The 10,000-nt window shown below is 39.7% G+C and overlaps 2 non-coding genes across 2 annotated transcripts; both read left to right on the top strand.

Moving 5' to 3' along the window:
* The first annotated feature begins 4,715 nt into the window (after nucleotides 1-4,715).
* On the top strand, nucleotides 4,716-4,834 carry LOC138409337 (5S ribosomal RNA). Its single transcript, XR_011242657.1, has one exon. It is a non-coding gene; the product is annotated as a 5S ribosomal RNA (ribosomal RNA).
* A 484-nt stretch (nucleotides 4,835-5,318) lies between these two features.
* On the top strand, nucleotides 5,319-5,437 carry LOC138409269 (5S ribosomal RNA). The gene has a single exon (XR_011242589.1). It is a non-coding gene; the product is annotated as a 5S ribosomal RNA (ribosomal RNA).
* Nucleotides 5,438-10,000: the final 4,563 nt, after the last annotated feature.

Here is a 10,000-nt window from a genome sequence, read left to right as displayed (position 1 = left end):
CATGGTTATCGAGGGTATTTCAGAGGAAGAGAGTGTAACCAGACCGCAGAAGGAACAAAAGGCGGAGGGGACCACAAAGAAAAGGAAAGCTGTGCTCCAAGCTGAGGAGAAAAGGAGGAAGAAGGAGGAAAGAAGGACAAAATGAAGGTTGGGAATGAAACCATAATTATATGTTTAATGTTAAGCTTGATTTCATTCAACACAAATGGGCTAAGAAATCAAAGCAAATTTGAAAAACTATTAAATAAATGTAGAAATAATGACATATTATGTCTGCAAGAAACGAACTGGACAGACCAGATCATGGAAGATATAAAAACAAAATGGAAAGACATTATGTATACAAACCATGGTACGGATAAATCATGTGGGGTAGCAATCCTGATAAGAAATAATGCTGTAGAAAACCTCAAAGAAATCTACAAAGGAAAAGAAGGAAGAGCCATAATCATAGAATTTAAATACAAAAAGATAGAGTACCGAATAATTAATATATATGCACCAAATATAGAAGCAGACAGGAAGGTTTTTTTCTTGGATTTAGGAAAATGGTGTGTGGGAAACTGTATAATAGTGGGAGATTTGAATTTAAAAAGTACAAGGTTGGATGTGGCAAGAGGGAAGCAATTAAAAAATGATACTTCAAGAAAGGTTTTTCTGAAAACATTGGAGGAAAAACAATTAATTGATGTATGGAGGAACGAAAACCCAAACAGGAGAGAATACTCAAGAAGGCAAATAGTAATGGGGGAATTAAAACAAAGCAGAATAGACTTATGTATAGCACATCAGACAATGGTTAAATTTATAAAAAATATGGTGTATAAATTCACATCATTCAGTGACCATGCAATCCTGTCAATAGAGGTTGGTACTGGGATAGAGAGAAGGGGAGGAGGAGTGTGGTGCCTAAACAATACTCTCCTAGAGGAAGAGGGATATAGAAGGAAAATAGTGGCCTGCATAGAGAATGGAAAAAATAACATAGACATATGTAGAAGCAAGGGATTATGGTGGGAAAGACTGAAGCAAAAGATAAGGACAATAAGTATTAGATATGCAAAGGTCCGGGCTTTTAAAGAAAGAGAGAAAATAAAATGGTTGAAGGATGAGCTGGCAGAAGAGGCAGAAAGAATTGATAAGGATCCAAAACATAGCATAGAACAATACATAAAGGTGAAATCCAAACTGGACGTTTATGAACAGAATAAATGTATGGGGGCAATAACAAGGAGTAGGGAGAAATATGCGATGAAGGGGGAGAGATGCACAGGATATTTTTTGGGATTAGAAAAAAGGAAACAGGAGAGGGTATATATTGAAGAGTTAGAAAATGAAAATGGAGAGATAGTAAATGATTTTGTAGACATTATTGGAAATGTTGGGACATTTTATAAAAATCTATACAAAAAAGGAATTGCAAAGGAGGAAGATAGAATTACAGTATTAGGTAATATTAAGAAAACGATAACAAATGATGAGAAAAGTATGTGTGATGACAACATCAAAGTCATAGAAATAAAAGAATCAATAATGTCATTAAATACCAATAAAAGTCCGGGAACAGATGGCCTTACAAGTGAATTTTATAAAACATTTATCGACGAGCTGCTCCCAATTTTAAGCATAATTTATGCAGAGATGGAGAAGGAGCAGGAGGTACCAGAGTCGCTGGCAACAGGACTAATAACGATCATATATAAAAATAAGGGAAGCAAAAGAAAACTGGAAAACTATAGGCCGCTAACTGTACTAAACACAGATTACAAGATTTTAGCAAAAGTATTAGCAAACAGAATAAAAGCAGCAGCACCAACAATCATAGCACCAACACAGGCGTACGGGATACCAGGGAGGGACATATCGGACATTATTTGCACAATAAGGGACACAATTGAATGCATGGGGAAGGATGGTGGAATTATTTTAAGTATGGACCTTAATAAAGCTTTCGATAGGGTTGAGCATAGTTTTTTATTTTGCACATTAGAAAAATTTGGTTTTGGGCAGAGAATAATCAACTGGATTAAATTATTGTACAAAAATGCAAAGAGTAGGATAAAAATAAATGGAGCTATAACGGATCCTTTTCCATTGGAGAGATCTGTGAGGCAAGGGTGCCCGCTATCGGCAGTACTTTACAGCTTAACAGCAGAAAGTCTCGCGGAAATGATAAAGAAGGATAAGAAAATAGAGGGGATAAAATTGCCAAATGGAGGTGAAAGCAAAATACAGCAATATGCTGATGACACCACTTGTATGGTAAAAAATATGAATAGCGTGAAAAGGATAATGGGAAAAATGGAAGTATATGGGAGAGCAGCAGGGGCTAAAGTAAATATAGACAAAACTGAAATAATGTACGTCGGAAATATAAGCCAAAGTGATTGTAACATACCTTTTAGAATTTCAAAGGATTATATGAAAATATTGGGGATAAATATGGGAGGGAAAGAAAAGGAGGCGAGAGATGAGACATGGAATGGGGTAATAAATAAAGTGAAAAACACATTAAATGCGTGGAAGCCGAGGAGATTAAAATTAAAGGGGAAGGTTTTAGTGGTAAATGCATTAATACTATCCAAGATTGTCTATGCCTTGACGGTGATAGACATGCCAGAGTGGGTGCACAAAGAGCTAAACAGCACAATTACAAATTACATTTGGGATGGGAAACTGGCAAGAATAGCACAAAAGACACTGATAGGGAAATATGAAGAAGGAGGATTGAAACTGGTGGATTTGAATATTAAGAAAAAAGCAATACGAATAAAAACTGTTAAAAAGTATCTGTACGATAGGATTGATTATGGATGGAAAAATGTTTTTAGGGAATATTTATATAAAAATGGAAGATGTGAAGAAAACGGTCTAATAATGATAATGAAAAGCTCCATATATGAGAAAGTGCCTAGATATTATAAAGAGGTGTTTGAGGCATGGGGGAAATACAGAATAAACATTAAATATGACTGCACAAAATACAGTCAGGTAATAAATCAACCAATATGGTGTAACCCATTGATAAAAATGAACAATAACATGCTATGGGATAAAAAATTATTTTATTCCGGACTAACGCAAATAAAAGATTGCCTATATGAATTCATACCTGGGTTTCTAAGGGACCAGGCTATAATAGACGCAGTTAAGGAGTATGACGATGAAATGAATGAAACAACTACTGTAAATATGTATGACAAAATAAAAGGAAGCATACCAATAGATTGGGTGAGGCAAATAGAAAATAACGTGGTTATAGAAAGGAAAATAACGTTCCCCGAGTTATATATGGAAAATAATGGTGAGAAAAGGCCACTAAGTGATTCAAAGGTAAAAGACTACTACAAAGCGCTGATCCAAAATGAATTTAAGGAACCTGCATCGGAAAAGGTTTGGGAAAAGGTGTTCCCAGGTATGGAAGGAAATCAAATATGGAAGCAGTGGAATGTAAGCAAGAATAGTATAGAATGTCAGGATCATGACTTTAAATTACGGCACAACAGACTGTACACAAATGTGGTGATACACCAAATAAATAAGAATGTAAGAAGGGAATGCGATATATGCAAAACTGTTCCGGAGACATTAATGCATTTGTATTATGAGTGTGACAAGCTGAAGATCTTTTTCACGAAGTTAAAGGATTTCTTGCAAAAGAACTGGGGGAAGCAGTACTTTGAGGGAAAGGACTGGAAAAAAATTGTTTTCTTTGGAGTATGGGAAAAGAAAGAGAAAATATACATAAATATGATAATCCATGTACTAAGTCACGCTAGATATGCTATATGGCTAAGAAGGAATCTAGCACATTTTGAACAAAGAATAATATCTGTCTGGGCCTACTTTGTATCGGGGTTGAAAAAAGACATAAGTTTAATTTTTAAGTATGATAAGGAAGAATTTCAACACTTTGTTAAGGGATGCAGTTTCATTTCTGTCAATCACAAAGGAAAACTGATGTATAGTTTTGCATAATACTTGGCAGGAGGGCCGATTTGGTAAAAGCTGATGGTTATTGTTTGCATTTGATTTTATTTATTTTTTGTGATGTTACATTGGAATTCAAGTTTTCTTGTACATAAAAACTGATTTATTTTATAATAAAAGAGAAAAAAAAAAAAAAAACAGGCCCGATCTCGTCTGGTCTCGGAAGCTAAGCAGGGTCGGGCCTGGTTAGTACTTGGATGGGAGACCGCCTGGGAATACCAGGTGCTGTAAGCTTTTTAGACTTGTCTGTGCAGAGGGCGCTGTTGCTGCTGCTTCAGAGGAGACACCTCTTGGAAAGAGCAGGAAAGACTGTTCATCAAAGGAAAAAAGAATATGGAACCCTCACATCATCACTGAAAGGTGAGAGTGAACATTCATCAGATTTGTTTCTAATCAAAACACTACTTTATTCATGTTTTATTAACATATCATTTTCAAATTGTGTTATTTGGAGAGAGCGATGAAAGAGCAGGGAGTTTACTCTGCATCAGGGAAACAACTGGATATGAAACACTGACAATATTGCTGAAGGTCAATTTTGAAGATTGTAATGATTTTTTTCTTGCAACGATATGACAAAATTGCACCTTGAGATTGATTTTGGAACAATTGACCCCCCCAACCCACCCACACATCAAGATTCTATGGTTGCAAAGCAACAGAAGAACCATTGATGATGGTGATGATTCACATGTATAAAGGAGGTATTGTGGGTGGAGTTAATCGCTTACGGCCATACCACCCTGAACACGCCCGATCTCGTCTGATCTCGGAAACTAAGCACGGTCGGGCCTGGTTAGTACTTGGATGGGAGACTGCCTAGGAATACCAGGTGCTGTAAGCTTTTTATACTTTTCTTTGCAGAGGGCGCTGTTGCTGCTGCTTCAGAGGAGACACCTCTTGGAAAGAGCAGGAAAGACTGTTCATCAAAGGAAAAAAGAAAATGGAACCCTCACATCATCGGTGAGAGTGAGCATTCATCAGATTTTTTTCTAATCAAAACACTACTTTATTCATGTTTTATTAACATATCATTTTCAAATTGAGTTATTTGGAGAGAGCGATGAAAGAGCAGGGAGTTTACTCTGCATCAAGGAAACAACTGGATATGAAACACTGACAATTTTGCTGAAGGTCATTTTTGAAAATTGTAATGATTTTTTTCTTGCAACGATATGACAAAATTGCACCTTGAGATTGATTTTGGAACAATTGACCCCCCCAACCCACCCACACCTCAAGATTCTATGGTTGCAAAGCAACAGAAGAACCATTGATGATGGTGATGATTCACATGTATAAAGGAGGTATTGTGGGTGAAGTTAATCGCTTACGGCCATACCACCCTGAACACGCCCGGCCTCGTCCGATGTCGGAAGCTAAGCAGGGTCGGGCCTGGTTAGTACTTGGATGGGAGACCGCCTGGGAATACCAGGTGCTGTAAGCTTTTTAGACTTTTCTTTGCAGAGGGCGCTGTTTCTGCTGCTTCAGAGGAGACACCTCTTGGAAAGAGCAGGAAAGACTGTTCATCAAAGGAAAAAAGAATATGGAACCCTCACATCATCACTGAAAGGTGAGAGTGAGCATTCATCAGATTTGTTTCTAATCAAAACACTACTTTATTCATGTTTTATTAACATATCATTTTCAAATTGTCTTATTTGGAGAGAGCGATGAAAGAGCAGGGAGTTTACTCTGCATCAGGGAAACAACTGGATATGAAACACTGACAGTATTGCTGAAGGTCATTTTTGAAAATTGTAATGATTTTTTTCTTGCAACGATATGAAAAAATTGCACCTTGAGATTGATTTTGGAACAATTGACCCCCCCAACCCACCCACACATCAAGATGCTATGGTTGCAAAGCAACAGAAGAACCATTGATGATGGTGATGATTCACATGTATAAAGGAGGTATTGTGGGTGGAGTTAATCGCTTGCGGCCATACCACCCTGAACACGCCCTTGAACGCACCACGGAGTGACGACATCAACCAGCGACCCGGAAGCAAGCCACCACGGGTGGCTGCGGAGGAACTATTTTTCTTTTTTTTTTCTCTCCCTCTCTTTTCCAGCTTTTCTTGTTCTCTCTCTACATTCCCTATTTTTCTACCTCATATATGTAAATCCAACCGGACATTAGTGTTGTGATTGTCTTGTTGTGTGTATGTGTGTGTCCCCCGCGGCAGTGACGCACTGTGAGGGGGAATCGTAGCCTGCTAGGAAGTGCTCCCGAGACAATGGCAGAGACAAGCACGGAGCGGCGGAGTTTAACCGCTGACACCCACGGAGGTGACAGCAGTGGAGAGACGGAGCTGACGCAGGGTAAGTACTGCAAAATAAATGAGAGGAACGACAGGGAGCAGACAGTGATGGTAGAGATGGAGGGCGAGGACACGGCTATGGAGCTGATGCGTTGCGTACGCGAGCTGTGTGGAGGGCTACTGGCGTGCAGACAGATAACCGAAAAAAAATATGAAATGACGATGAGCCATCCGAAAGGAAAGGACAGGCTCATGGAAGGATTTAAGATTGGGGAGAATCGGGTGCACGTCAGAGAGCTAATAAATGACGAGCTAGTAGTGTCTTTCATGAATCTGCCATTTTATATTGAGGACAGGGAGATACTGGCAAAGCTACAACTCTGGGGAGTATCAGCAGTATCTCCCATTAAAAGAAGGATGTGGCCAGGGACAAATGTAGCTGATGGGACAAGGTTCCTGAAAGTAAAATTTAATAATGAAATACAATCACTGCCGTATTCCGCTAGATTTGACACAGCGCTGGGAGCTGAGTACTTCAGGGTGCTGCATGATAAGCAGGTGAAGGTGTGCAGGTTGTGCATTAAACCAGGGCACATAATGAGAGAGTGCCCTGAATTTCACTGCAACAGATGTGGAGTGCAGGGTCATTATGCAAGGGAATGCACGCAGGGGAAGAAGAGATGTGATCTATGCCAGAACCTTATGAGTGAATGCAGATGCAATAAGAGTGAGGCAGAAGACGACACAAATGAGAGTGGACAAGAAAGTGAGAGCGGAGGCAGTGAGGAGGGGGAGGCAGAGTATATGGAAAGTGAGGAGGAGGGAGTCAGAAAAGAAATGGAGGAGACAGAGAAAGAGGATGCAGGCAAGCAGGAAGGAGAGAGGCCGACAGAGGAGACGGAAGGCGGAAAGAAAGATGGAGCGAACCGGAAGGAAAGGAAGGAGAGAACGAAAGGAAACAACGAGGAGGAGGATGCGGGAAGGAGGAGAGGAGCGCTGGCGCGTGAGGTGAGGACAGAAGGGACGGCAGACAGGAGGAGTGACGGGGTGGAGAAGAAAGGTCCCAAAACGAAGGAGACGAGAGGGCCAGAGAAGGGGGCGACTGTCGAAAGACAAGACGGAAAGGAGGAAGCAGGCCCGGGGAGAACGCGACGAGAGGATGACACAGGAAGGACGGAGAATGCACTGAGTGGAGCTAAGCCCACAGAGACTGCAGAGGAGACTACCACACCACAGACGGTAGGATCCGAAACAGACATGGATATAGAGGAACAAATGAAACAACTAAGAAAAAGACAGAATACTAAGAGGCATACGAGGAATAATAAGAAAAGTAAAACTAAGGAAATAACAAAATGAAAGTAAAAATAATAATAATGTTAACAATAATTTCAATAAATGCAAGGGGGCTAAAGAACAAAAACAAAAGACATCAGATATATGGGAAGAGTAATTATGACATAATATGCTTACAGGAAACACACTGGAATGAGAGATGTATGAAAGAGGTGGAGGATGAATGGAGGGGAGAAGTATTTGCAAATAATGGAGATGGGAATGCGAGGGGTGTAGCAATATTAACAAAAAAAGGAGTGATAGGGAATGTAAGAAGGTGTGAAGATGAGGGAGATGGGAGGATGATAGGGATCAAATTTGAATATAAGAATGAGGAAATGAAGCTGGTAAATGTGTATATGCCGAATGAGGAGAAAGAAAGAAAGGTGATGATTGAAAAGATGGGAACGATGTGTGATGACAACTGCATGATTGTGGGGGACTTCAATGTGTGGTGTGAGAAACTGGACGTGTCAACAAACATGCACTTTAAAAATGACACAACAAGAGAGGTATTAAAAAAATTAAAAAGTATGAAAGGACTGAGTGACGTATGGAGAGAAAGAAATCCAGAGAGGAGAGCGTTCTCAAGAACACAACTGGTAAAAGGGGAATTAAAACAGAGTAGGATAGATTTAGTATTAAGCACAAAAAGCATAGCAGAAAGGATAAAAGAAATAGAATATAGAACCACAACGTATAGTGATCATAAGGAGTTAAAATTTACAATAGGGGGGGGGACAAAGAGAAGAGGAGGGGGACTGTGGTGCATGAATGGGGAGTTGCTGAGAGATGAAAAATATAAAAAAGAAGTGAGAGAATACATAAGGTGGGAGAAGGATGACAGGATGTATGAGGAAGATATAGGGAGATGGTGGGAAGGGGTAAAAGAGGGAGTACGGACCATGAGCATAAAACACAGTAGGAAGAGGGGGAAAACACAGAGAGAGAAGGAAAAAAAGTTAAAAGAGGAGTTGAGAGAAGAGGAAAAGAAAGCTGAGGAGGATGGCAAGTATGATTTGGGGGAATATATAAAGAAGAAAGATGAACTGAAAGAGATAGAACAGGGAAAGTGCAAGGGAGCAATAATTAGAAGTAAGGCAAGAGATGTAGTAGAGGGGGAAAAATGTACAGGTTATTTCTTAGGGCTAGAGAAGGTAAGGCAAAAGAATAATTATTTTGAGCAAGTGGAGGGAAAGAGAGGGGAAAGAATAACTGACTTTGTAGGGATAGTGGAAAGAGTAGGAGAATTCTATAGGGAGTTATTTAAGAAAGAAGAAGTAGATGAGGAGAGTAGCAGGCAGGTGATAGAAAAGATGGAAGCTAGGCTGAGTGATGAGGATAGAGAAGGATGTGAAGGAGAGATAACTAAAGGAGAGATAGGGAAAGCAATAGATGAGTTAGGCAGGAATAAAAGTCCAGGGATAGATGGGATAATAGGAGAGTTTTATATAGAGTTTAAGGAAGAATTAGTGCCAGTGTTAGATAGATTATTTAGGTATATAGAAGAGAAGGGAGAGATGCCACACAGCATGACAATAGGGCTAGTTAGTATAATTTACAAAAAAGGGAGCAGGGACAAATTAGAAAACTACAGACCACTCACAATGTTAAATGGTGATTATAAAATACTAGCAAAGGTGTTAGCAAATAGGATAAAGGGGGTTATAGGGACGGTGGTGGGAAGCACACAAGCATATAGCATACCAGGAAGAGACATAGCCGACACAATAAGCAGTATTAGGGACACCATCACACACATGAAGGGGAACAAAATAGGGATAGTAGCGAGTTTGGATCTGAATAAAGCATTTGATAGAGTAGATCATGGGTATTTATATAAGGTATTAGATAAAGTGGGTTTTGGAAATAGGATGATAGGATGGATAAGGAGGATGTATGAAAGAGCAGCGAGTAAGATAAAAATAAACGGGATAGTGACAGAGGAGTTTAGATTAGAGAGATCAGTTAGACAGGGATGTCCGCTATCGGCTCTGCTGTACGCCTTGTCAGCAGAGCCGCTAGCGGCACTAATATTGCAAAATAGAGGGATTAAGGGCATAGAACTACCGGGTGGGCAGATGAGCACGCTATATCAATATGCAGACGACACAACAGTGACAGTTAGGGACAAAGAAAGTGTAGTAGAGGTTTTAAAAAGTGTAGAGCAGTATGGTAGGGCATCAGGAGCAAAAGTAAACATAGAGAAATCAGAGATAATGTACATAGGGGAGAACAGAGAAGAGAGAGAGGAGATCAGAATGAAGGAAAACAAAGGGTATATGAAGGTGTTAGGTGTAAATTTAGGGATAGAAGAGAAAGAAGGGAGAGATAGGCAGTATGAGGGGATAGTGAATAGGATTAGAAAGACGTTAGGGTTTTGGAAGAGAAGAGCATTGAAGCTAAAA

Source organism: Paralichthys olivaceus, chromosome 5, assembly GCF_024713975.1.
Source record: "Paralichthys olivaceus isolate ysfri-2021 chromosome 5, ASM2471397v2, whole genome shotgun sequence".
In the NCBI taxonomy this organism is placed as follows: domain Eukaryota; kingdom Metazoa; phylum Chordata; class Actinopteri; order Pleuronectiformes; family Paralichthyidae; genus Paralichthys; species Paralichthys olivaceus.
The sequence above is the reverse complement of the archived record's forward strand: the minus strand, read 5'-3'. Positions and strand labels throughout refer to the sequence as shown.